Below are 22,829 nucleotides of genomic sequence, written 5' to 3'. Positions count from 1 at the left end.
CAAACGGAGACAAGACACCACAGGGAAGGTCACACCAAAGGGCGAGTCGCCTGACCATACCAAGGTCACGATGGTCGAGGAACTTTGCAAAATTCAAAACTCTCGACAGTGGTCTCACTTGGTCACTAAACCATCTAAAAATGGTTTCAGGCTTTGCAATGTCCCTAAATGATCCAAAAATGATTTTCTAGTCCCTTAAAATTCTTTAAGAAAAATTGCATGATCTCTTATAAATCTAGAAATGATTTTAGTCCCTTTAAAAACCATGCAGATGTCACACGTGGTATTTGCAAGGTAATGTGAATAAAGAAAACGATCACCCAAAAATTAAAGGTTAAATGTGTAGGAAATCGCGCTTACTCTCAGACAAAAACATGGTCGAGGAGCAAGGCAGTATATCTTAACCCTTCAGCACGAACAACTCATATTCCAAGGTCATGAGCAATGATTACAAGATGAGATCTAAAGTTAATGCCTCAAGGAACAGCTGGGTAATCTGTTACTTCTGTACCCGAAACGCCAAAGACTAACAAAGATGAAAAAAATTGCACTATTTTCCTATTGCGGATGATCGGCTACATCAGTGCGTCCTATTAATCGCATACTAAAGTATACACTTCAGTCCTCTGATTACAATTTCTGATAAAATCCATATAAACACTGAACTCTACTTCACTTTTCAGTGCTACTTAATTGGTCTTTTCAAATGATGAGCAGAATAAAAGAAAAATGTGTTCCACAAGCTAAACAACCTAGGGCTTGCCCATAGAAAAACACAGTACTGAGTACGTTGAGTGCCTAATGAAACTTAAAAAAAGTCGCACCAAATACTCAGGGGTAAGCTTAGAACATGAAGGAAACTCCTACACAGTGCACCAGCCTAATTCATAAACCGTACAGGTCTCACAGCGAGAGAGAGAAAAAAAAAAAAAAAAAAAAAAAAAAAAAAAATAGAGGGGGCACACAGCCTACTTGACGAGAGAAGCCTCGAAGCGGCAAGAAACCTGTGAATAGGGGAGAGAGCCTCATAACTGAATGGCCAAGGGAAAGAAATAATGGTCAAACCGAGTAAAACTACTGTTTTTCCAAACAACAAACGTGTGATATGACGGCCTGACGGGTGTTATGGGCAGTCAAGTAAAAATCAATAACATAATCGAGTTACCCAACCATAGCTTAAATATAAAGCAGCTATGGCGTAATTGTTTTGTATCATTACAAAAGATATCCGAGAGCATTATATAAATGAAATATTTTTCAACAAAAATTACATAAACGCAACTCATTCCTCATAAAAACAACCAGTAAGCGATAACATAGATTACTATTCATATAATGTAGGCATTTGAGCGTTTTCATTACCCATTGTGTGTGTGTGTGTGTGTGTGTAAAAATGAAAACCTATCAGTTACCTACTAATAACCGGTTAGGTGTACAGTATAAAATACTGTACCATACTTTCTCAGTTACCAGACCTGCTCCACATATCTTCCTCCAAAGATCAATAAAAACATACTGTAAAGGGTAGAAATGCACCAACCTCATATATAAAAAAATAAAGGGCATGATTATTCCAAGGAAACTAAAATATCTCAGGACTATTGACCTACGTAAGATCCCATGTAAACGACGTTAATAAAATTCTTGGACCAATGACACATGCCGAGATATTTTGTAAACTGAAGAAATAAGAACCATCTCGACTAACTAAACCCCATGCATAACATTCGTACAGTAGGAAATGAACAAACATTCGTACAGTAGGAAATGAACAAAAGTTAAAAAAAAAACACCTAAACCTCAAAACTGTACTTGATACAGTAATTGGAAAGCTGGATAACATTGGCGAACAGCTGTATCGGCCCCAAGTTATTTACTGGTTTGATCTTTGGCTATCAACCAACAACAGCCAAGGATTCAATGAAAACCTTCCCCAGTATTTATTCACAAAAGTCAATTCTCCATTATTCACTAGCAACCGAAAGCTATTTGCTGGTTTGACCACTGGCTATCAACCAACAACAAACAAGATGCAATGAAAACATTCCCCAGTACTCATTTACAAAAATCAGTTCTACATTATTCACTTTCACGGAAACTCAGTCTTCACTTCCTTACAGAAGGGCATTCAAACTGCTATAGGAGAACAAATAAAATTCTCCAGCTAAGGAATATGAACCAGTCCAGATAATCAACAGCCTTACAGTTGCATTACAACAAGCCATAAATTTCTATAGGATTTTTTTTTAACATCTGAACTTCATACAAGAAAGGCGACATGAGCCAAGACACCTCATGCATTTGCAAGTGTACGATCAAGATTTGTCAATGTATTCTAACAAGAGACTTTAAACCCATACTGGGAACCCTGAGGCAATGGTCTAAACAAACTTGAACCTACACTAGGGATGATAGCTTTTCAACCAAACTTGCTTCTTTATCGAAGTCAAGTTTGGTTGTAATTGATCTAATGGGTATGGAGAATAACAGGGTTGGGGTGATCTATAACGACTGTTGTACTCAGTATACGTGCACTTCACATGTACTGTACAGAAAGGGACTTGAGCCATTAAAATGGGAAAAAAACTCATCTATACAAAAAGTGAATTCCTAAGAAAATTAATAGGTAATTACTTTTAAAACTATAAAAAAGGAGAATCTCACCTACACAACTTGAGCAAAATGACTTTCCCATAGAGAAGACCACTAAACCTTAACAATCCAAACCTTCCCACACTAATTAAGAGGTAGGGCTCTTGAAAAATCGAATATAAAGAAAACCTTTGATCAAAGGAGCAAAATATGAGATTCCTGTTGAGCACTTTTCGCCCACTCTGTCTCACACTGAGTACTTATGATAACTGACAGTATACAGAAGGCAATGTTTGCATAACCAGCAGATGTTTTAATTATATAAAAAGAGCATATCTCATATCCAGAAGCAATCTAACTTGATCATGGTCTAACAAAACTTTTAAAAGCAGGCATTCTTTAAGTAAATAAAGTATTTCTCATAAACAATAACCACAACACACTATTTGCCAGTAAGCATGACTATTCAAAACTATAACCTCTGCATAACAATCACTTCAACCAATGAGGAATGGAGAAATCTTCCTATCGAACACTTTGCATTGATTTCCAACCATGAACCACAACCCCAAAAAGTTTGAAACCCTTCAATACTTCACCCTTTTTCAAGAACACCCACAGAAGAATGTTCCCACTTTTCTATTAACTATAGTTTGCTGTATAGTTTGCTGACTGAACAAAACAAGTCGATTTGATTGGTAAAACATACGAAAAAAAAACCCTGTAGAGTTCAAAATGTCATGTTGGCTACACCAATGCCATGTGGGTGAAATAAAAATCTGACAAAAAAGAACAGTCATACAAATAGTAGATGAGAAAAATGTTTACACTCCCTAAAAGAGTCCGCCACAATCCTTTGCTGCCCTTATGCACTTGTAGTCCATCCTGTAATTTACATGTTGCCCCAATATTGCCATCAGTTTCTTGCCAAAGTATCAAAACAAACTTGACTTTTCATCAACTTCAAAAAGACAGGTCATAAACCAAAGTATTCAAGTACAGACTTTGAATGGCTGATTGGCAATGTAAAGATTCGCACCATTATGCTTAACATCATGTCTACATTATAAACAAGGACGAATGACCAATCATCGGAGAATTGGATATAACACCACATACAATATATATATATATATATATATATATATATATATATATATATATATATATATATATATATATATATATATATATATATATGCTTTAACCACATCTATGATTGCATTCTCCCATGCTAAGTGAAGAATACACACCACCCAATCACCCTACCTACTGAGGAGTAGATGATTGTGCATTGGGAAAATGAACAAAGGCGTATAGCCTTCTGTAACAAGACTTATTTTCGTCAACACGGTAGCCTGTAGGCATGTTATCTAGCAAGAGTCTACAGCTGACAACATAACTTGCAAAGTACTGATCCAATAACTTATGGATAAAATTCGGACACCCACCAAAACAACCCCCAACAAACAGTCAGTCTGCCAACGTCACTCGTTAGTATTCAGTTTCGCTTGCTTCACTACTTTATAGTAGAAATGGCAAAGGTAAGCTCTAAAGGACCTGAATGTGTTAGTGGTTCCAACAATCAATATGGTGGCCATGGTCGAGTATGTTACTAGCACAGTGACCTATGGTGATAGTACACTCTTCTAACAAGAGACTATTATCTAATGAACCCAGAGCATAACACAATTCTTGTCTTTCTGACTGGTCTCTCACTATTTTATGAAGACAAACTCCATATTCTTGCGTTTGCCAAGTTCTACTACTCTGTATCAGCACTTGAATAGCCGGCGGAGACTATCCAACGTTTCAAGTTTTTATTTTTTCACTGATTAAGGAAATGCTCCTAAGTTCCTATATATAACAATACATTTAAGGGAGACGATTCTGTGAACTGGGATACGAACAAACTTAACTTCCTTCTACTTGCCTTAGTCGAGTCTTGATTTCTTCAATTTCATCAGCACTGTAGAAGTACTAAGACCACGATATTCTACATTCGTCGTATATGCTGCATCAGTTTCTCACCCTTCTTTTTAATTTAGAGGTCAATCCAAATGGGTGGCGAGAAGACGAGAGAGCGGTGGTTGAAGAGTCCCCACCCCAAAAACTCCACTCCACACCCTTTACTCCCACTCCACAACTACCTCCTCCATTTTCTGGCTTGGGCGATCACATAACTATTTCACCTTATTTCTTAGACGAACACCAGGTTTTCAATGCTTAAATTACGATCCGGAAAACAGGACGAAGTTTAATATGAAAGTGCTTTTCAGGAGGTTTCACTTCATAACGCCACGCTAAACCCCGCCGGACTTTGTCATACAACCGGACTCCTTTTTTTCCACCACAAGAGTAAGCGATTTCTCAGTTATTGGAACGTCCAACTTGCACAGATTTCTTTGCAGCATGCACTGTATCTTCAATAAACTTTCCAAAGTATTTTCAAGTTCACTCGATCACTTTAACCCACAATTCTAGGCAAATTCCGTCGAGCTACAAGACATCATCGTCCTTTCTCTCTCGCTCATATTAGGCCTACGTGGTTACGACAGGAGAGAGAACAGCTGGGGACGAGACAGAACGTGTGTCCTCCCCCTCAGCTGCAGTGGACTCGCCCCAACACAAACTTCTGGGCACAGTTGGTTGCCAAATGACACATTCACGACTACCTTTTTACCGAAATACGTTGCAAGTTTTCTCTTATCCCCGCCCACCTGAGGATGCGTTACACCCAACTAAAAGATAATTGATATAACACACAAACATGCTGCCTTATCAAAATACCAAAATACAAATTTGCAAGAATATAAAAATATCAAAGGTTATCGTACGAGTGCACTATTTATCATAAGTGGCAACACTTCTGGCGGATGAGAATGGTGAGGAGTGTATCCACCCCATACAATGCAATCCTCAAATCATGGATGGTGCAAATTTCCCTGCAAATATTCGTCCATTTTCCAATAAATATAGTTGGCACGCACCTTCATGAACCACAGATCATGTGTTCTCATTCAGTCCTATGCATATAACTATCAAGCTAAGAATACACAAACCCACTCTACGTGGTGGTATGGTGACACCAAACTGGCACACCAGCCCCGATAACACGAACTGTCTCTCTCACCAAACGATTAACACCAGTTCGTGAGGGATAATTCCATTTTGATACTCTCACACCATACATAATATGCGAGGTAATAAGTAAACATGCCCAAGGATGAAATCACAACCGGCAGTTTCATTCACAAGGACTGCATCTCTATGACCTGGGTAACCTTACGGAACTCATTACTACTATTCTTCAAAACAAAGTGCATTTAAGGTTCAACTATAACATAAACTACAACAATGCTAGTCTTCAAGCCTTTGGTAGCATTGTCAAGCCAAGAAATTGCAGGGTATATGACCCCACGGTAGCCTTTCCTATCATGAAATCCTACCCAAGGTAATGACGCTGCAACATATGCAAAGACCTTACTATATGAGAGATCTGACTCTACGGTAAGTTTTACATCAATATAAACACTTTTAGAGCAGATATGCAGCGAGAACTTACACTAGACCAATAACATTTCTCCTCCAATTAAACCCCAGCCAAAATGAACATCATTTACTTTCATCTCGTCAAATATGCACGAATCGCAAACCTTGAATCTTCATATCATATGAATATAAGGTACTTACCATCGGAGGTGTATTGATGACGCAGATATCAGCAGATATTCTTCGAGAACAACAAAGTCACCAGCCTCCATTGAATAGCAACTTCAACTACGAATAAGATTGTGACGTCACAATGTTTGCCCCGTTCAAAGCCAATCACAAACTGGATAGCTTCTCTATGCGTAAATTTTCTTCTTCATCAAATGACTATTGCCAATTTTTTTAATATTGTAAGAGGATATCTGACATTAATTAATATTAAACGTATGCAAATGCTTTACTAAGTCCATTTTCTTCTATTTACTCAGATATAGGTGATTTATACTTATATTGAAATAGCATTGGAAAGTCGATCCCTTTGCTCTTGTAAACACTATCAGCTGATGACAGTTTCTGGTGCTGCCAAGTTGAATCATTTGATTAATAACTCAAACTCCGAGGGACTGCGCCTATACAAATAGAACCTTGTGAATGTTAATGAAACGAAGGAAATGACTGTGGTAAATAAAGGATAGAAAATACTCCCTGTACCTCGGCAGAAGAAGTTTTATTTTTGCATCGTAATCGTTAAAGGTCTGCGGAGGACTGAGGATGGCGGCCGAGGCTCTTATGCGCGGGACATTCGTATGCCCGCCGATACATACAGGTAGATCCCATTAAGATAAAGTTTGTTTACTTACAAAAAAATGTGTTTAATTTTGTAAAACCTGAGCTTTTAATCTTAGCAGTTTATATTACAATTTACCTGCCATCAGTATGTGCGTCATCCTAGTTATATAGGCTAGGTTACCTTGTCAATCGCAGGCCTGGCAGAATTTTTGTGGGGTGTCCCTATATATATATAGCCAAGATGGAATATAGTGACGTTTCAAGGCTGTCCATATATATATATATATATATATATATATATATATATATATATATATATATATATATATATATAGCCAAGATGGAATATAGTGACATTTCAAGGCTGTGATTGTGTGTTGAGATGATAAATTAACCTTCATCCAGGTAACCTAATGAAAATGGCAGACTAATGAAGCTATAAAAATATCTAGCATAACTCTCGGCAGTAACTGCCTTACTATCCAAGTCTATGCCTATTAAACTAGCGTGGGGGTAGCCTATAAGCTTCCCTAGTCTTGGGTAATTTAGTTATACAGAGATATTCCTTTAACTTACATGGAGTAGATAAAGGATGTTCCTTTAATTTACATGTAATGAATAAAGGTGAATGTGAATTATTTTGTCCCAGTTGAAGAGAAACAGGAAGTTACGCACGGTAGCCTTATGCTAGTAAGATAACCTAGGCATATTCACACAAACCCTTTAAATAATTACATTTACAATAACCTAAATAGTAAAATTCTGTTTTTACCACCTTGGAAAAATGGCAGATGTGTGGATAAAATAGTCATTTAAAGAGTTTGACATGAATGACTAAGACTTATATTCTATCAAACTGTTTTAGAGCAGAATGCCAATGAGATAAGGTATTTTCTGTAGAAAGGTCATTGGAATTTATGGTTCTCTTATTAGGTGAAGCTAAACCTACACCTTATAAGCAAGTGGTTTCATTGTTGATTTAAAAATCCTACCAAATAACTGTGGTCTCTTATGAATGCCTCCCAATCATCAGGCTTGTAACCCATATTAGTGGACTTGTACTGTCTATTTTATTTCTCACTCCAGCGTTTTAAAAGAGCAAATAGCAGTATGATGCCGAGATTTGCATTGTGCAGAAAATGGGTTTCTTCAAGTCAGTCAGACAATTATGTCAAGAAGAGATTGGGCTAGAAAGAGCTATGTTCATCTTTTTATTTTTTACTCCATAGTTAGTAAGAGGACTCCTGCTAGCACAGGGCTCAATGGACAGCAATGCATGACTGTAGGAAAATCCAGGAGCAGGTCATCTGAGTAGTACTTAAGCTACTGATTGAGATTCCATGCTCACAAAGGACTATGTCACTTCAAAAAAGTGATTCCTGTCATATCTCCTTCAGTTGATTTTCCTATTTGGCATTACTGTATGCAATGATATCTTAAGATAGGCTAATGACCTTAAAGCTAATTCATGAGTTTTGATTTTGTAAATTGAAAGGCTTGATTTGAAAGCTGTACAGGTTGGATAATACCAATGTGTATATATATTATATAATATTATATATATATATATATATATATATATATATATATATATATATATATATATATATATATATATATATATATATATATTATATATATATATATATATATATATATATATATATATATATATATATATATATATATATATATATATATATATATATATATATTTTAAAGGCTTTTATTTAGTCAGGCTTGCAATCCTCAGTTGAATAATAATTTTTTTTTTCCAAATAATCTTTTCTTCTTGTTGTGTATGTGGCATTTTCCAGTAATTACATGCACAAGCAACTTAACAATTGCTTTCTATTTTTTAATGAGTAGTGAGATTTAGTTCAGATATTGAGATTTTTTTTTTTTTTTTTTTTTTGATAAACAGTTGATAAAAAATTCTTGGAACTAATGAGCAGAGAGGTTCTAGTGCTGAAAGTTTCCTTAGAGTAGTCTTCTGACAGCTGCCAGCACTGCAATGTAGCTGTTATAAGGTAGTTTAGTAAAATACTTTAAGTTTTGTTATATATCATTTCCTCCCAACAACTTGGTTTTTTCATCATTTATTCTCTAAGATGGCACCCAGCATTGGGATAGTTGGTGTCATTATAATACATTTTGGTTGCTCATTTTGTGGTAGAAATCCAGGTACTATAACTGCATAATGAAGATTTTTTTTTTATAAACAGTTGATAAAAAATTCTTGGAACTAATGAGTAAGGTGTTCTAGTGCTCAAAGCTTCCTTAGAGTAGTCTTCTAACAGCTGCCATCACTGCAGTGTAACTGTTATAAGGTAGTTTAGTGAAATACTTTAAGTTTTGTAATATATCATTTCCTCCCAACCAACTTCGTTTTTTCATTATTTATTTTCTAAGATGGCACCCTGCATTGGGATAGTTGGTGTCATTATAATACATTTTGATTGCTCCATAATGAAGATTGCTATAGTAGGCCATTCATACGTTGAGCATTTGTAACAGATTTTTTCTTGTAATCTGATCACTGATGACATTGACTTTGAATGTTCATTTTTTGGATATGGTGGAGCAAAAAGTTATTCATATAGAGTATTTCTTGATAGTGGTTGCCTGTGAAATTACTGTATATCACAACGGAGCATGTGTCAAAACTAGACTGCAAATATTCATGAAAATATTAATGTGGAATTAAATACGTTTAATAATTCCAAAAAAGCATAAAACGAAATTAGTGTTAACTTGAATATTGGAGACAGACATACAGTTTGTGCTGTGCTTGCCAAAATTGATGTAAAAATTATGATCCCTAATCTGAAGGCTTGTTTGTGCCTTCATAATAAAGTATTCGTGGATGATGTTCATGTATTTAAAAATATTATTATTTACACCTTGAATGATGTCTGAATTTAATCTTGCTAGTTTTTTTTTTTTATTCAGCCCTGTAAATATGATGTACTGCAGATGAGTTTGAATGTAATCTGAGAGGAAATATCTTAACTTTGTAATTTAGTTTATTAAACGTTCTGATAAAGATTTGAAGGTTGTAACTAATAGGGTTTTGACAGAGAAGGTCACTGAAATAGTGAATTATGAAACATTTCCCTGCTGAGGAAGATTCTGAAATGAATAATTAGTATGTTAGGAATACTTTTTCTGTTAGACTAAGCAATGATGGTCGTATTGCTTTGCCCCAGTGTAGAATCAGAGGGTGTCTTGGCTGTTGGGTTGAAACTTTAATCTGTCGTAAGCAGTATTGGCATCCAATCTTAAGAAATAAAATAAATTTCCAGGTAAAATAAGTGGTTGAATGTTATGAAAGAACAAGTAGCTGTAGCCATTACAGAAAAAATCCCAAATTTAGAGAATTTTATAGAATTCTATCCTGAGGCTAGTTTCAGACCTCAAAACATGTTGTATTGTGTTCGTGTCAAATAAAGCACTGGAAGTTTTTATTTTTCATTTCCTCCAAGCTATGTGGTTTGTGCAATACGGTATATGTTTTCCAAGAGACGAGAGCTAGAGCTGCAGGACGTTTAGCCTAACCAATTTTTATCAAAGTACAGTATATTTTTCTGGACGGTGAACTTTGTTTTGAATTTTCATTTTAGATTCTTGTTTCTCAGTTAGTTTTAAGACAGTCCAGTGCAGCTCTGCAGAGGGTCATGGGTTAATAGTGGGTGAAACAGTGGTCAGCTTTGAAATTAATAAATTGAGCAACATATTATTATTATTATTATTATTATTATTAAAACAGTTTAACTGGACCACTGAGCTGACTGTCAGCTCTCATAGGGCTGGCCCGAAGGATTTGGGTGCAATGCCAGATCTTGGCCGTAGGCCTAGCACAGGTACCAAACAGGTCATTCAGTATGCTGATGAATGAATGAAAATGAAATTCAAACTGCACAAAGGAATACGCTCTCATACTGGAACACACTCACACAATAAATATATTTATACTCATGTTTCCATTTATGCTCACTAAAAAGGTATATTAAAATTCAGAATAAATTAAGTAACATTTTGAAATTTGTTTTAAAATTCAGTAGATGCCCTAAGGATTTTTGTATTTTTATTTACTTATTGTATTTTATCAATTAAATCACAGCTCATGAACATTAAAATTGGTAATATTGAAAATGTAGAAGATTCTGACAGAATTTCCTTCATTGATCTACTTCCAAAATTTGATAATCGCTGCAGGTTATATTTTGGACATTCACACAGTACATGCTTGACTGTTATCAACACTTTGCAATCGGGGCATTCGGGAGGAGGGCCTCGTGGACTGTTCAGTAATTGTCCGTGTGTCAAACAAGTGTGGCCTATTTGAAGATGCATCAGAATTACTTGTGTGTGTGTGTCTCTCTCTCTCTGATATGATGAACTCCATTTTCCAACACTGGATTTTATATGTTTTAATTTATTATTTTCAGGTTCTTAATTCCATATTTGCCATTTACTTATAATGATTGTTTTTATATATCTTACATAGTCACTAATAGGGATGTTTACATATGCTCTTGTCATGTGGACCACTTCTTTAGCTGCTTTATCAGCTTCTTCATTTCCTTTAATCCAATCCCTACATGGGCAGGGATCCAACATACTTCAATATTTTTTTCCATTATTATACAATTTATGGAGTGAAAACTTAATGTGTTGTACAATATTATTGTTTTGGATTGTTACTTTGAATGACTTCTATAGTGCTCCTGGAATTGTATAAATCACAAAATTATTAAATGAGGCTTCTTTAATTATTTTTATGGCTGATGCTATTGCACATAACTCAGCTGTAAATACAGAGCCATTATCTGGTAGAAAGAACTGATAAGTTTTGTCTTGGGATACTGCAGCATATCCCACTCCATGTTGTAGCTTGGATCCGTCGGTGCATATTGCCTAATGTGGACCTTTTCGGATTGTATGTTCTGGGGTATATGAATAACTTTTTGATAGATATTTTAAGTGTGTACAGATTCTCATTTTATTCATTGTCCAAGGAGTATGTAATTTTAATATTAAAGGTAATTGTATATTTATATTCAGCAACTCAAACAATCTTCTAGCTCTAATTGGGAAAGGAGGTGAATGATTGTTTATAAATACATCTCGTAATCCAAATAATTTTTTGGTTGGAGAATCATTTGTCTTCGTCTGAATTCTCAGAGCACTCTTCATTGTTACTAGCTCTCTATGGAGAGGGAGAGAGGTATTTCACCATATTCAGCATGCAAAGAGGACTTTAGTGATGATCTAAAGGCACCTGAACGTATTCTAAGGCCTTCATTATGAACTGGGTCTAACGTTTAGAGCGTTGCGTCTGATGCCGAGCCATATATTTTGCTTCCATAATCAATGATACACAGCATTGTTGCTTTATACAGTACAGTAAGGGTATGTCTATCGGCTCCCCAAGTAGTGTTCAATAGTTTTTTAATTAGGTTTAATGCTCTTTTACATTTTGGTTTCATATACTGTAAGCCCCTGTATTCGCAGGGGGTGTGTACCACACCCCCACGAATACTTAAAAATCCTCTAAAAACACTTAGAACTGCCTATTTTGATAGTTCAAACACAAAAAAAAACTCTAAAAATGCTTATACCTGAGTATTATAATAGTTTTATCACAAAAAGTGCATTTAGTCACGAAAATATGAAAATAGAATAATTAGTGGATATTTCTCAGTGAAAAATACTGCGAATGGGCCAATTTTCCGCGAATAATGTGTATATATGTTCCATAGAAAAATCCGCAAATCGTGAGAATGCAAATATGGGGGGTTTATTGTATGTTATGTAGGCTTTCCAGTTCAAGTGAGTATCAAATACTGATCCCAAAAATTTTGCTGTTTGGCTAATGGGTATACAGTACTATGGTTTCTGATTTTTAAATCTGTTTCTTCACCATTTTTCCACTTTTTATTTATATAAAACATGATTGCTTGAGTTTTTTGGAAAATTTAAAGCCTACAGATGACACCCATTCATCTATTTTTATTATGCTTGTATTATTGATTCGTTTTGCATGTTTTATTCGTCATCCATATACAAATTACTTTTAATTCCAATAGGTAGATTTTTATTGATATCAATTATTGCTAAAGTAAACAGTGTGCCACTTAGGACGCTTCCTTGTGGAACACCATTTTTCAGTGGAAATGTACTTGAAAATGCATCAACAATTCTCGCTTGAAAAGTGCGATTTGTCAGTTTTGGATAAACCCAGGTAAATGTCCACGGATGCTATTTTTATGTAATATTTTTAATATATATTGCATATCTCCATGTAGTATCATATATACGCCTTTTCGATGTCAAAAAAGACGGCTATAGTAATTTGTTTTTGTTCAAATCCTCTTCGTATGTGGTCTTCCAAGTTACACAGAGAATCCAACATACTGTAGATCTGTTACATTGTGACCCAAACTGAGTGGGAGTCAAAATTTTATTTCCTCAAATGTGCCATGTTAGTCGAGCATTTACCATTTTTTTTAGTAATTTGCATAAACAACTTGTTAAAGAAATTGGTCTGTAATTGTTTACATTACTGGGATCCCTTCCAGATTTGGAGATAGGAATGATTATAGGTTTACGCCATTCATCAGGAAATAAATTCCGAAGTCATAAGTGATTGTAAAACTGTAATAAGTATGACTTTGCCAAAGGTGCTAAGTGGCAGATCATTTCAAAACAAATATTGTCACCTCCAGGGGCAGATTTATTGCTGTTCAAGAGAGCAAATTCTAACTCGTATATTAAATTTTCTATTATAATATATATTTTCTATTGTTTCAAAATTTATTGTAATTAATTCTATACTATTTATCTTTGTATGGAAATGTTTATCTAAATTTTCATTACTACTTTGCTAAGTTTTCTCCTATTACATTACTTCTTTTGGATCAAGTATTCTTTTCCCTTGGTTTAACATGGATGGATAGATGTATGATATTTAGGGCAAAAGCCCAGGCACTGGGGCCAAGAAGGCCATTCAGTGCTGTAATGAAGAGAAAATAAATTATGTTAAGGTAATTGAATTTGTGAATTAGCGAATAAAATTATTGATAAATAAAATGAAGTGATGTGACCAATAAATAAAGATTGAATTTGTGAATTAGCAAATAAAATTATTGATAAATAAAATGAAGTGATGTGACCAATAAATAAAGATTATGAAGTTTAATGAATAATGTGATATATACATAATAAAAAATTTAATGTCATTAAAATTCTGTATGATGTAATATATATATATTAGGTAATATATATATATTAGGAAAAAAATTAAATATCGTTAAAAATTTTCATACACTTAAAAAAAAAAGAGAGATGATAGCAGAAATATCTGCTTTATCTCCCAAAATATCAGAGAGAGATTTACCCTGGAAATATCTTTCTCTTTGGTTAAAATATCTGGGGCAGACCACCAGAATGTGCTCTGCTGTTAGTGTCTCGTCACAGTAAGCACCCTCTGTAGGGCTGCTTCCTTTTAGAATAAACTGATGGGTTAAATGAGTGTGCCCAATCCTTAATCTGGTTAAAATAACCTTTGTTCATCTGTCAAGCTGGAATGACAAAGATCACGGCAATATATTATCTCCAATATTTCTGTATTTTTTATTATTGGCAAGAAGAGGAGTAGTCCACCATTGCCATTTACTTAAAACATAAGATCTAATACGACCTTTTAGGTCTGTATGAGGCACTTTTCTGAAAGAGGTTTCTGATAAAACACTAGCAGCTTTCGCTTTCGTTTCCGCGAATCCCCACGTGAGAAAGAGACTGATTTACGCTGACAATAGATACGACAAAGCCACTCTTGAACTTTTTGAATTAATGGATGGAAGCCATTAAATTTTTTAATAGCTTCTAAAGTGTTTTAAGAATGTGAGTATTTGGCAAAATTAGTGTCACTAATTTGAAAAACTAAATCTAGGGCAGAGACTACGGCTGTTAATTGAGCAGTAAATATTGATGCAGAGTCCGGTAATTTAGCTGTGTATGCTGTATCACCAAGGGTAACAGCATAACCAACACCACTATCTGACTTTGATCCATCTGTATAGATCTTTGTATAATTAGCATGGGTAACGTCATGCTCTAAGAATTTTCCCCTAATCTCTTCTTCAGTGCAGTCCTTTTTGTTAAACAATATCTTACATACTAATGCTTCTGGAAGAAGCCATGGAGGATGTACAGGATATTCTACTTCCAGGACTTTCTGGGATTTAAGATGATTATCCCTAACATCCTCATTCAGTCAAATTTGAAATGGTTTAGAAGTTCTTGTAGAAGAAAAACTTCAAGAGTCTGTTTCCTTTAGTACTTGAAAGGAGAGATTTTTGGGAGCACTTTTCATTCTAGCCACTTCTTGCAACCCTAGCTCTTGCCTTCTTAGATCAAGGGAAAAATGATCTGTATTGACATATACGCTTTCAACAGGCAAAGTTCTAAAAGACCCTGAGCTTATTCTCAACCCCATGTTGTGTACAGCACCCAGTTCCTTTAGCTTGGTTTTACAGGCTGAGGAATAAATTTGACAGCCATAGTCTAGCTTAGATCGACACAGAGTCTCGTATAGTCTCAGAAGGGATTTCTTATCAGCCCCAACTAAATCCAGAAACAACCATTAAAATATTCAAAGATTGTTTAACATTAATCTTTAGGGCATTTATGTGGCTGGCCCATGTTAATTTATGGTCTATAGTCATCCCCATAAATTTTACTTTGTTTTCATAAGGAAGGATAGACCCTTTTAGACCAAGTGTAGGAACCTCTTCCACATGCTGGCACCTGGTAAAGCTTACTGCAACTGTTTTGGAAGAGGACAATTTAAAACCATTCTCATCAGCCCACTTAGTAATAGCATTAATAGACTTTTGCAAATGTTTACATTCAGACATGGAATCATATCCTGTGCAGTATCTTGCAAGGTCATCAACAAAAAGCAAGCATTTAACAGGGCAAGATTTTTCCAACCACACTATTTATTACCAATAGAAAGAGTGTTACACTTAAAATGCTTCCTTGGGGGGAACTCCTTCCTCCTGCATAAAAGGTTGGGAGAGGGAGTTTCCCACTCTTATCTTAAAAAGTCCGTTAAAAAGGAATTTATAAACCTGATCATTGTTCCACATATGCCCATCTTGTGTAATTGTTTCATGATGCCAATTCTCAAGGTAGTGTCATATGCTTTCTCTAAGTCAAAAAATATGCCAAGGGTCTGACATTGTTTGGCGAATCCTTGCTAGATTTGGTTGGTCAGCCACAGCAAGGGATCAAGGGCGCAGCGGTTTTTCCTGAAGCCAAATCGAAATGGTGATATTAATCCTTTGGTTTCCAGGTGCCAAACTGGTCTAATATTTATCATTTTCTCCATCAGCTTATACACAGCTGGTAAGAGCTAATGGTCTATAGCTGGTGACTCAGGAAGCATCTTTATTAGGCTTTTTAATAGGAACAATTATGGATATTTTATAGTCCTTTGGTAAAATTCCTGTTTCCCATATTTTGTTTATAATCTTGAGTAAATATTTTTTTTGCATCATCTGGGAGGTGTTTCAGCATTTCATATATGATTGTATCCTCACCTGGAGCTGTGGATTGACTTGAGGAGAGCGCCTCACGAAATTCTCTTAGGGAAAATTTGTAGTTGTATGGGTCAGATTTTCCTGAGTCAAATTTCAGTCTTTTCAGAATTCCTAATCTTTTAAATTCTGGAGAATAATTGTTAGGGCTGGAAACTATAGAAAAGTGTTTTCCTAGCTCATTGGCAACTTCAGTGGGCTCTGTGATTAGAGTGTCATTTATTTTTAATGAGGGTAATGGTGACGCAACAAATTTTCCACTTAGTTTCCTTAGTGGGGTCTTGGAGTGTATTCCATTAATATAATAAAGTCAACATTCTCTTTTGGCTTTCTTATAAAAGCACCGCTGCTTGGCTAAAGCAAGTTTGTAGATTAAATTTAATTTAGAGCCACTAGTTTTGTAACGTCTGTAGCACTTCCTAGTCACTTTCCTCAGAATACCACGTCTTATTCGACCAGGGAACTACAGGTCTACGAGGTTTGCCTTTTATTTTTGGAATCGAGCCTTCAGCACTCTTCAGAGTAGATTCAATAAAGTAATCATAGGCATCTAGATGAGAATGAAAGGACTCAAACTCCCTGTTTAGACTGACACCCTTAGTGAATTTATCCCAGTCTGCATCCTCTACCTTCCACTCAGGTAAAACTTCAGATGGAGCATTTACAGCATATTTCAAATGGAACGGGTAGTGATCACTTTCATTTAAATCTTCATTAACAGACCAATTAAAATCAAGGTGGGTACTTGTTGAATAAATACTGAGGTCCAGTGCAGAGAAATGATTATCATGAATGTTGTGGAAAGTCATTGACCCATTTTTGTATAGGGTAACATCATTCCTGTCAATAAGATCTTTGATTAATTTCCCTTTACTATCTAAAACCGACTTCCCAAAAGGGTTGTGGGCATTAAAATCACCTAGAAGCAAAAGTAAAGGTTAGCTGGAAGTTGGTTTCAATTAACGACTGAATATCTCCAATGTTAAAGGATATTGTGTGGTCTGGGGAAAATTTTTGTAGTGACCTTAGGTTTTGTGACAGATTTTTATCCAAAATGGCTATTTTCAAAATGACTGAAATATGAGATTTGAACCAGCTAAAACACATATGGACCTTGTATTTATTTTTCAATTATTTTTCGAGGAGTTTTTTTTTTTTTTTATGAAATTTTCCCGTAGAAAAAAAAATTTAAAAATTAAAATATTAAAAATCCCCATTTGTTTTAATCACCTCCATATTATATATGAAATCATTTAATTGGGGGATATATTTAAATATTTTGAATAATTTAGTCCAGGATTAAAAAAAGTAAACAGAGTTGCCAACAATTGGTTTTAATTTTTATAATTTGGTTATTAATGGATTATTTCATGCACATTATTAAAATTTTAAGGTTCTTCTGTCTGATCTTGTTGGGTATTACTCTGAGACCTTTTTATTAGTTCCACTGAAGGATATCGAGCAAGAATTCACTAAGGTGGTAAATCAAGTCTTGATTCACTTATTATGATCTTTTATTTTCCGATCACTCCTTGGAGGAAGTATCTGTTCCCTAGTAGTGACGAACGTGGAGGTGGGTTGGTCTCCTTTATAAGAGATTGTTTTTGCTTAATCTCCTCTCTCTCCGTCACTTTTCATCTGAATTGGTTCTTCAGGGGACTTTGGTTGATTCTTCATGATTTTTATTATGAACAAAAACACTGAAAATACAGAGTTCAGAATTAAAACGTGTCCTTCTGGTTCTGTTTATAGCAACTCACTAATCCTCATGGTATGACGTTTGTCTTAGGGCGGCAAGACTGAATTGAACTTCATTTCAAATGTTTTTGTTCTGAAAAACTACTTTTTGAACCACCTTTCTAGGAGGAGTTAGATGTAACTTAAGGCAAAACACTGAACCCATTTGAAGTTTTTATTATAAAATTTTTTCATCATTAAGATTTTTGGGGAACTATTTGAATATCTCCAATGTTAAAAGCAAGGTCTTGGAAAGTATAAGTTGTTAAAAATGACTGAAATAGCGACAGCTTGTTTTATTTATTATTTTTGTTTATTAAAATGCACCTCCATGGCTGTCACCAATTGGGGATTGATTTACTCTGAATAATTTAGTCCAGGATTATAAGGAGAGTTGCTAACATTGTTTCCTGCAGGCATATAATCCCTGGATTGAATTCATGCATTTAAACTTATCTTCTGTATGGGCTTGAAGTATTTTGAATATTTTCCTGAATTATTTGTGCTGATTTTCCACTCATTGGATTTTTTAGGAGATGAATCTCCTTTATAAGGGATTTTCTTAATCCCTTTTCATCTGTGGATGTTCAGGTGGAAGATTTTTAAATGATCCTGATGTTCAGAATTTCTACTGTGATTCTGTGTACTAATCCTATTTGTCTTATTGGACTGAATTGAACTCATATGTTTTTGTTCTGAATCTACTTTTGGAACCACCTTTCTAGGAGGAGAGATTCTTCAAAACAGTTTGGAGATTTTCATCATTATTATTTTCATGGTTTCATGAGAAATTATAGCAGGTTTTTTTGTTTGATATCTGATGGCTCTGAGACTAGTTCTATCTAATTGGTTCTTGAACTTATTTTTGTTTGAAGTATTTTTAGGCATCTTCTTGAATTGTTGGAATTTTTTCACATTATTTTATTACAGAAGCAGCTATCATAGAAGTTGGCATTTTTGTTTGCCCCCAAATTTTCTGTGCTTTTGCAATTTTTATATTGGACTTCACTAATGCTGATATGTTTCATTATCAGCCACTAGCCACTATCAGATGCTTATTGTTCAAATTTTTCATATCTGGGACAAGCCCTAGAGTTTGCTTTGATCACATGTTCGTTATCAGCCACTGCAAAGAAAAACATAGGGAACAGTATCAGGCTGCTTTACACTCGTCAAAATTATTGTGCTCTGCAGAGCACAGAGGACATCTTATATTGTTATCGCAAGAGTTTTGAATGTGGCCAAATTCAAAGTATTTGCGACACTGTTTGGGATTTCTTTTAGATTTTTTAACCTGCATCCTCTTATGGCCAACAGTGATGGTATCAGGTAGGTAATTGGAGGAGAAGGTTAAAAAGATAGCTGCATACCGACCCAAGTTTTTTACATGAGATAAACAAGGAGGACATTGATGGAGAATCTCCTCCTCTTTAAAAACATGCAAGTCTCTTGAGTAAACTACCCCTTTCAGTGTGTTAAAGAATCTGTGAGATGAAATATATTCAATATTTCCACTTTCAGGAGGTTTAAAATTAGATAGCAGAATTGCTTGAGTCTCATTACCAGCTTTTATTAGAGGGTTCTTTCCATAGCGTTCTAAATTTCCAATGGGAATGGAACCAACCTTGCTCTCAATACATTCAGTGGCTTCTATTAAATTTTTCCCTCCCTCCTTGTAGATAGCAACATGCTGTATAGGGGGAGGAAGAGCTCTGGTACATGGGCTGGTCCATGTTCTTCAGTCATAGGAATAAAATCCAATGGCTCATCATTTTAAGTTTTTCACTGAAAACACTTTCGTGCTGAGAATTGAGTCATTTAGAATGTGGCCATGAAGTCTTTGTTGTGCCTCACTACCTTCCAAGGGAGTGGGAAATTTAACAAAAGCAGAAAATGACTGCTTATCTTTTTCTAGAATTAATTTAATTCTTTCCACCATGCCAAATTGTTTTACTACACAGTGTAAACATTCATAATCTAATGACAAGCCTACATAAGTGCAATGAAGGACCCTATTATTTGAATCAAATCCACCAGATTTACTAATGCCCTGGTGTCTCAGTGTTTGGTTCTGTCCAACTGCAAAGCTCGTATCCATGTTCATGCCAGAAGTCGTTGCCAGTGACATTAAGTCGTTGGATCCAGGGGAGAGAGAATAGCCAAATCCATAAATTTAAACCAGTCCGCATGCAGAAGTCCAAAAAGTGAACACCTGACACCCAAGAAACCCCGCACAGACCCCGACAGCACATCAGAAAGGGAAAACCAGGCATCTTCTGCTGCCCAGCTCCCCCACCCCAACACACTGCCAAAGCCCGTGAAGAGACCCCAAGATGCCAAGTTTGCACACACACACACTGGCTCATCCACCCACCCAAAACTACTTGGTTATATCAAGAAAGTACCATGGATCAGTCAGGTATTCGCATTCTCCACCAATGGCACAAGTGAGAGTTGACATCCAACAGTCCACCCAATACCCTACCCTTTCAGGATAGCACCAGTACGTTTGCAGTGGCCCAGGTATAAGCCAATCTGCCTGCTGGGAGTTCTGCCCCAACTAATGGGGACTGACTTCCCACTCTAAATGTACTGGTGGGCTTCCGGACAAAAGCCAGGAGTCCCACCTCCAAAAACCAGGGCCCCCTGGATTCCGATGGGCTGATCCCCAGAGATGGTTCTGCCCCCCATGATAGCAATGGGAGAATCCCATCACTATCTCTTACGTCCAAACCATATTGGGTGGCGACTCAGCCACCACAACTCCCAAAATTAGCTTCAAATGTGAACCCCTACCAAAAAACGATTTCCTCTCAGATTCACCTAAGCAGTAAAATTTTCCAAATGTGGAAATGTCCATGCCATTTAAACCAAAAACTACGTAGGATGATTTGTCAGGACCCAGGCCCAAAGGCCAGGGTCCCTTAGCCCCTCATCTCATCAAGGCATCCTACTCGAGGGGGGTTTAACATGGGTACCATTTATTTTCCTGAATTTTTCCCATATTTTTTTAACGGAAGTATTATTAGAGAGATCTGATACAAATTTCCTATAATCCTCCATAAAATGATTCTTCCTTGAATTACTTTTCAAAATTCTGCACATATTTTGTTATATAGAGGTTTTAATGTATCAATTTCTAATATTAATTTAGTCAGTTTTTGTAAATTTTCTTCTAATATAGGTAAAGTTTTATTTATTTTACTGAACTTTCTATTCAAATATCTAATTGTCTTCCAATTTGGTGTTTTATTTTTATTAATTCTGTAAGTTTTTCAGACCACCTTGGGACTTTTGTTTTGTTGGATGAGATTTTAATTTAGGTATTGCCTTATCAACAGAATTTTTAGTGAAATCAACAAGAAATCTATTTGTTTCATTACAATCATGTATATATTCAAATGGTGAGATATTTCTAATGTGGAATTCATATAGTTCCCAATCTGCTTTATAAATGTTATATTGAGGGACATGCTTGGCAGGGTTATTTTGCAATAATGAAGTTAATATTGGGAAATGATCTCTGGTATGCAAGTCATTAACTCTATTCCAATCCATTCTGTCTACTATACAGTACTTGATGCACATAGAGTTAAGTCTACTGAGGAAAATGTTCCATGTGTTTTTGAAAATTATTTGGTGATTTCGTTATCATCTATACAGCACGCCATTTGAGTCTATGAATTCTTCTATTTTACTCCCTGATCTATTTGAGTTTGTACAATTGCAGTCCCATATCAGGTTGTGAGCATTAAAATCGATTACTATTAATGTAGGCTCCTTGGCATTGTTAAATAATTCTGTAAGTTTATCAATGTCATAATTTTTATTAGGTTGGTTGTATAAATTATAAATTACATAATTATCTTTTATTCAGATTTTAATACCTAATATTTGCAAGTCAGTAATGTTTACAGGTACTTTGTCATAAACTACTTTGTTATGTACATGATGCAGATGCTAAGGTGTATTTACCTATTGTTGACACAGTTTTGTTGATATGTTGTAAACATGATATCATTGGTTCATATTCTTTTAGTAATCATTGTATTTCTCCTAGGTGCAATCTGGTCTGTAGACCATTTACGTTCCATTGTATAATATAGCTATTGAAAATATTTTATTATAGTGGTTAAGTTTTGCTTTCTTTTTTTTTGTGTAATCAACTTGGATTTTTTCTAATAATTTTCATGGGTACTCAAATCTGGTTTCTTTTTTCTGTATTTCATAAAATTTCTTTTAATGTTGGTTAAACCATCTTTTGTTATGCTTTTGTTATTATTGCACAATTCAGCAAAACAATCATTACATCCACGTGTTTTCACGTACATTTCTTGTTTCATTTGCTCCTGTACCAGGTATTGGTGATGGAGTAATCTCTTCTCCCTTGACATAATCATTGTTATCTATGGTATGGTTTTCTGTCACTTCTTCATTGTTTTGGATATCTGTATCCATAGGTTTTACTATTATTTTAGGAGATGAAGGTATATTCCTAGTTTGTTTTTGTTCTCTCCTCATATCCTTTGTCTTTGGTTTAACCGATGTTGCTCTAATAATAGTTGGTTTTTTGATTTGGGTGGTGTTCTCTCCAAAGGTCTCTTTTTTTAT

The 22,829-nt window shown here is 35.3% G+C and overlaps 1 protein-coding gene and 1 long non-coding RNA gene across 13 annotated transcripts in view; one reads left to right on the top strand and one right to left on the bottom strand.

The window, feature by feature from the left end:
* The window catches only part of Sin3A (SIN3 transcription regulator family member A), a 92,645-nt gene extending 86,219 nt beyond the window's left edge, over window positions 1-6,426 (bottom strand). For 5 of the 12 annotated variants that reach the window (XM_067108687.1, XM_067108690.1, XM_067108696.1 and 2 more), the window contains exon 1: window positions 6,286-6,421. The gene's annotated coding sequence lies outside the window, so the exon portion shown is untranslated. Of the gene's footprint in view, window positions 1-4,525; window positions 5,696-6,285 lie in introns of those variants that run through there. The other 7 variants (XM_067108694.1, XM_067108697.1, XM_067108700.1 and 4 more) reach the window with 5 other exon arrangements.
* A 151-nt stretch (window positions 6,427-6,577) lies between these two features.
* The window catches only part of LOC136841615 (uncharacterized), a 43,635-nt gene continuing 27,383 nt past the window's right edge, over window positions 6,578-22,829 (top strand). The window contains exon 1 of the long non-coding RNA XR_010854035.1: window positions 6,578-6,910. This is a non-coding gene — a long non-coding RNA (uncharacterized lncRNA). The remainder of the gene's footprint in view (window positions 6,911-22,829) is intronic.

This window comes from Macrobrachium rosenbergii, chromosome 9 (assembly GCF_040412425.1).
Source record: "Macrobrachium rosenbergii isolate ZJJX-2024 chromosome 9, ASM4041242v1, whole genome shotgun sequence".
Classification (NCBI taxonomy): Eukaryota; Metazoa; Arthropoda; class Malacostraca; order Decapoda; family Palaemonidae; genus Macrobrachium; species Macrobrachium rosenbergii.
This window is presented reverse-complemented; position numbering and strand designations above follow the sequence as displayed.